Source organism: Zingiber officinale, chromosome 11B (genome assembly GCF_018446385.1).
Source record: "Zingiber officinale cultivar Zhangliang chromosome 11B, Zo_v1.1, whole genome shotgun sequence".
Taxonomy (NCBI): domain Eukaryota; kingdom Viridiplantae; phylum Streptophyta; class Magnoliopsida; order Zingiberales; family Zingiberaceae; genus Zingiber; species Zingiber officinale.
Window position 1 is genome coordinate 79,498,576 of NC_056007.1, and position 6,649 is coordinate 79,505,224.

Here is a 6,649-nt window from a genome sequence, read left to right on the forward strand (position 1 = left end):
TATAAGCATACTACGGTATCAAGTAGTGATATACCAAAGCAGATAATAACATAATCATTACTATTAGTTATAACCTACTAAGCATATCAGATTGACAATATCAAAAGAGATAAGTCAAAGGTACCCGCCTCAAAAAGAAGGTCGTATTCGATAGATCCCACATCGAGACGCTCGTCTCGAATCAAAGTCCTATGTTACATGTGTAATTTATCTAATTACATAGGCATCAATAGCTAATTTTCATTTAAAATAAATAGCTAACTCCAAGTCATTAATTCCCATTCAGATGATCAAATCCACTCTATTTTCCAACCTCAACCTAAACCACCCAAGAACTAAATTCACATTAGATCCTTAATTACCATTAGATTAGATTGCAACATGATTTAACTTATCTTAGTCTACCCCATCATAAATCTCCATTTAATCAACCCTTTCATACAATCACATAACCCATGAGAAATATGGAAAGAACTGCTTATCCACAATAGAAATCATAGGCGGAGTAACTATAGAAACTCGCCCGTGACATTTGGACAGTGATCAGATGCCACAACCTCAGCAATAACTTATATCTGTTGATGGCAAACCCTAGTTAGCTGACCCTTCTCTAATTTGGACCCCAACAGCAGGATGCGCCAAAGAGATCAACATTCGGTTCACCAAGAATCTGAACAACAGGCTATTTAGATGTTCTGTATATGTCCTGATCAAAGAAGAATTCAACAAAGGGAACACAATATGCGAAATCCATGCACCCTTAAAGTCCAGATGAGTACCTTGGTTGGTCGCCCCCTGGTGGTGGCACCCGATCGAGACCCCGTTTGCGGTGGCGCGAGTTTCATTCCCATGGATCAATCGACAAGAAGGGTGGCACTTACTTGATTTGCTGGCATAGCACTGTCAGAAGGACAAAGGTGCCCAAGGGAGTAGATCGGCTGCGAACGAATCCAGGCGATCGCTGGATCTTGTGGTTGGTTCGCTAAGGATGGCTGGCATCGTCAAGATCAGCTGGCAAACACCCAATTCCACCATGAGGGAGAGGTTGCGGGTGGAGGATCGGGAAGAAGGGTTCCGACGAGAGAGCCCTCAAGCAACAATGATAACCATGATTTGACTATATTATTTTAATTCATAATGCATGTTTTTGATGGTTTACTCATAGCTTAATCTTACATTTACATTACATTTCATAAATTGCATGCGATCTTGGACTTAATTATAATTTAGCTAATTATCACGGTATTTGATGCTAATATTTGATTATCATTTTGTAGGCATCAAAAGGGTCATGGACCCAATCAGGTCAAACCGCATTTGGGATCAAATTTAGGGCTAAACGAAACGATCAAGCTTGGGAGCGATTTGGACCGTCTGTTAAGATCGGAGAGATCTGAGCCATCAGTTGAGAATTTGGTCCATCTAACCTAATGAGCAGTAGATCTAGACCATAGATGAAGATCAGTACTGTTGGATCAGATTTTGGTCTATTTTTCACCGTTGATTGAGCCTTGATCATTCTCAGCCGTTGGATCAGTTTTGAGAAGGATTTAAAAGCCTCGTGAGAAGCTACAGTGTCTTCGAGCTCGGTTCGCGATTTGTGCTACAGTGTGTGTGTCTTCTTCTTCGCAGCTGCAGCTCCCATTCCTCAAATCAGATCCGAGAGCTTACCTTCTTCAACGACGATGATCTCCAGCTGTCGGCGTTCAATCTCCGGTGATCAGAGAGCGATCGAGGGAGGTTTCCAGATCGTGACTTGGGTTCTGCTTCATCGCCATATACCCGATCAAGGGAGGTTCCAGATCGACGTTATTCGCTTCCACCAGAGCTTCAAGGGAGGTTTCCGGGAGCTACTAATCTCTTTCCGATCTTCATTCCATAGCAAGGCTGTGTCGATTTGGCCATTCGATCAAGTTTACAAATTCATAGAATTCTCCTCTGTTCTTCGGATGGTGAGGTTACCAGTCGAATGCGAGCTTTGAGGGAGGTTTCCAAGAGCTGTGAGCATCCCCTGGTAATAGAAGGAAGCTTGGTTGATTGTAGTTGGATGCTTGAAGGGAGGTTTCCAATGGCATCACTGTCCACAGCAGGTTGAGGGGAGTTTGAGCTTGGATCCGGATTGTGGAATGTTTCGGTTTTGGTTTTTCTTTGTCTTTGATTTGGTTTATTCTTGAATTTGCTCAGATATGAAGATCTGATAGATAGTTTGCATATAATTCCTTGTTTAGCAATTATTATTTCAATTTCAGTTTAAGTTCAATTCTTCAATTCTATTCTTAATGTTTTTACTTGCAATTTCGGTTTAATTTAAGTTTCTTCAATCCGAATTTTGTGCAGCTACTATATTGTTTGCAATTTATGTTCATTTTGAGTTTACAATTCTGTTACTGTTTGTTTATAGGTTAGACTATCTAGTTAGCACAGCTTGTGTCTGGTTCATTTGATATGCTAAGACCGTGATCATGCTTAAATGTGAATGCTTATTTTGATGAATAGATTGCTACCTCTATTTAATGCTATTGCGATTGAATTCTTGAGCTTGATTGTTAAAATGATTGTGATTGAGAATTGGATGTAGATTGGTTTAGTAAAGGGTGTCTAAACTCTGAGTTTACTTGTTATGGAGATTGAGAATTGAATTATTTGATGTAATGATGCTTTGGGAGCCAAACTTAATTGATGCCAAATTGATGAGATGGAAAAGAATCAATTTAGATGAGAACAACATTTCTTTGATGCTATTCTTGACTTAGTTGAAATTAGATTTTGATTGGAACCACTTCTAGAACTCACACACTCACTACTTATCCTTGGAAAAATATGACTTAAGACTCCATACTACACGAGTTTTCATTTAGTTTAGTTGAATTCCTAATCATTATTAATTTGATGCGTCTCGTGACATGTAAAAAGGCAACACCAAATTTTGGCGTTTGCTCTATCAGGGCTCATAGCTGTTGGTTCTCGTGCTCCAGGAAAGCCAACCTCTGGCACATAACCAGACTTTCCACCCAGAACTACAATTAAAAGAAGTAGTTGTTGGGACCTTGACATCCGTTAGAGGGGGAGGGGGTGAATAGCGTCTTACCCAAAATTGTCGCTTTCTATAATTGTTAGTACATATCGAAATACAAAATAAACTAACAAAATAGAAAGACAAACCCAATGACACGTTGATTTAACGTGGTTCGGAGATAAAACTCCTACTTTACGGCTGTCCATAAGGTGGGCGCTCCTGATTCGTCAGTCGATGACTCCCCGGAAAGCTTCCGGCTAGCTCATGTAACTCCTTGTGGGTGGAGAAACCTCCTCACAACTCGTACAAGAACGCTTGGGATGCTAGGTCACTTGGAAGACTACTAATAGAGGTTAATCACCTCTATTTCATCAACTTTGTCCAAACATTCTGAGCTCTATTTTCCCGCCACCAGTCAACTAGTAAAAATACTAGTCAACTAGGCCTGAGTAAAATTCGACCGTTATAGGCTAACGACTCGATACTGTCGACTGATGAAAATATCAGTCGACTGCTCCACATGGGTTGAGCGAACAGAGACATTCTGTTCGCTACTAGTCGACTGATGAAAATATCAGTCGACTGTTATAATAACTGTATAGTACTGTTATAGTAATTGCTACAGTAATTGCTTTAGTAAAATCCTAAATCTAGGATTGTAACCCCCGTGTACATTCACTCAGCACTCACCCTTGCCTGACCAACCTAGACCTAGCCTTCTAGTTTCCTCCATCAACCTTGCGTCCCTCGGATATTTCCCCATCCTTCATGTCTTGCCTTCAAGAGCTTGCTTCGACCTTGTCATTATTGTCAAGTCTTCTTTTGCCAAGAGGCCTCCCCTCCGGGACTTCAACCTTTGCCAAGTCACACTTGAACTTACGTTGCCAAGACTACATACTTGGACTTACACCGCCAAGACTCCTCTTGGACTTTTCTCCTTTGCCAAGATCACACTTGGACTTTCCTTATTGTACCTGTATCCTACTCATTCACAATGCATATCAAATACAATAATAAATCTAACTTAAATCTTTTCCCAAACATCAAAACCTAGGGCACCTAGATTACTCCAACAACAGTTAGTGCCGACTGGGAAAAATGAATAAAAAATTCCGGCTAAACTTACCCTAGTTTATTTCTGACTAAAATTGTCAGCGAGCTCCCCAGGCAGAATGGTTGCTACTCTGACCCTAGCGTCTGCTTTGGTCTACACTAGGGGGCCTTGAATTTTAATTTGGTGCTTTGGGGAGTGTGACTTAGCATCATTTGGATGACACCACTTGTCAGTTAGCAAGCGGATGTAATATGTTTATAGTCGCTCGGATCCAAAGGCTCTAAGGTGGCCTTGCCCTAGGATTTGGATATGGGGGAGGAACGAATAGTGGAAGTGGGGGCTTCTGTGCTGACTGACAAGGGTGGCAGATAGGAGATCGACGGTGCGAATATCGTCCCAACCGGCAACCCGGACAAAGAGGGAGTCTGATCAGAAGGAGGAGGAGTCGGTAGGATAGCCTCCCTCTTAGGAATTGCAGAGGAAGAAGTCTCGCCTCGCTCAGACTGAGGTCGGGGAGTCACTACAGGAACAGGGGCCTGCAAAGTCAAAGTTGTCGAGGTGGAGGAAGACTCCGGTCGGTGCCTCTTGCGGCGTTGGATCAATGGCTCGCAAAAGGTGGCTGACTCTGACAGAACTGCAATCGGCACCATAGAGGGGCGCTCAGGTGACAGCCACCCGGCTTCCCCCTGCTTTGCTGGTCAGCTCTTCGAAATTCTCGACTGACAACAAACCACGACTCTCCAGCTTGGCCACTCCTTTGGCATTAATCTCCGCATCGACAAGCTTACTCTTGCCGCTTAACATCTCCCTCATCATGATTGGAGCTGGAAAAAAAAAAGAGAAATTAGTTAGATTCAAAGATGTCAGAAAGAAAAATGACGTACCTAGAAGGGCGAGCGACCATGTTAGGATAGAACTTAGCCCAAACACATACAAGACTCCCTCTAACAGCAGCTTATGTATGTGATACTTCTAACCAGTCAGACTCGCGACTGCTTGGATTTAAGCTGGCTCGTCTCGGTATCTCCTGAGCGAAGGAGGTTTTGACAGTTCTATCTGCCAACCGGTTAGAAAGACAGGATGATCGGGGAGACAGAGGAAGAAATAATGCTCTTTCCAGTGCTTATTTAAGATGGGCATTTTGTCAAAATAAACAACGCCCACTTGGGCTTGAAAAAGGAAGGTGTCTGGCTCAGACAACTTTGGAGTGTAAAAGTAGTGAAACATACGAGATAAAAGGGGAACCCCGTACAGACAGAATAGTACAACAACCCCACATAGTATCCTAATGCAATGGAATGTGAAAGTATCTACAAACTTCAGAGAAGAAGGAATGGATGGGAAAACGTAGGTCGACAAAGAACTGGTCTTTGAAGAAGGGAAGAAAGCTCTCCGGAGGTGTATGGGAGCAAGCATAAGCAGAGGGGATGGTGATTTGGTAATCGTCGAGAATATAGTAAGTTAGTTCATTTGATTGACCTCATCACCGTTAAAATCAGACTCGGTGGAGGTGTACCACAGAACATACCATGAATAGGAGGGAGAAGTCAGAAACCAAAGGGAAGAAAAGAGAGAGCTTACTGAAGAAAGATCGCCGGCGATGAAGTAGGAGCAAAAAGCAGAAGAGAAGACAAAGAACGAAGATGATAGGCGGTGAGAAAGAAAATTACAGGCTTAAAAACCTTGTCTGTAGCTACCCCAAGCCATTCGATCAAGGGTTTTGGAAAACGAGACTTAATCTAGGTCGTTGAATTCGAAGGGGCGACCGTCACATTAGATTCCAACAGTGGCTTGCCACATCATACATGTGACGGCAGAAGAATGCGACACATGACGTTCGATTATAGGTGACATTAATGAAAAAGAAGAACACATGATTAAAAAGCATGGTCAAGCGTGCTTTGCATTAATGGTTAGGAATTTGAACGGTTTCTGAAAAGTTACGGTGACATCAGCGACAATTAAAAGACACTAAGTAGGGGTAAATGCTCGGAGTAAAGATCAGAAAAAAGTTAAAACATTGCTAAGTGTTGTCCACGACAGAACCAACCTCAGAGTATGAATAGCCGATTGGAAGAGTGACCAAAAAGAAGTTCAAAAATGGCTAAAGCGCGCGTCTTAGCCAAGCCGCAACTCTAAACCCTAGCACCTTCGGTCGGAAAAAAAGGTAGCTTCTCGACAAACGATAGGAGGCAGGAGGAGTACACATCATAGTCGAGTAACAACCCTAAATCCTGAAACACCCGATCGGAACGAAGAGTTGCAGAACATACTAATCGTCTAGTCAGTCGGACCTGCAACCTCCTTCGACTAAACTTGAGAGGAAGACTTGTGATGCGGTAATGAAAAGAAGCTTTACAAAAAATGGGTCAAAGCAGAAGAGAACGATTGATGTGGAGGTCAAAGTAAAGACAGTTGAAGCGCAGATCCCTCAATCAGGCGTAGTGGGCTGAACAGGTCGGTCGGTCGATCGTCCGCTGAGAACCTATGACTGTGGTAAAAATCAAAACTTAAATCCCCTGGACCATCGTCCCGGCCGGATGCCATGACCGGTTGGATGAAACACAATCCTTTAACAA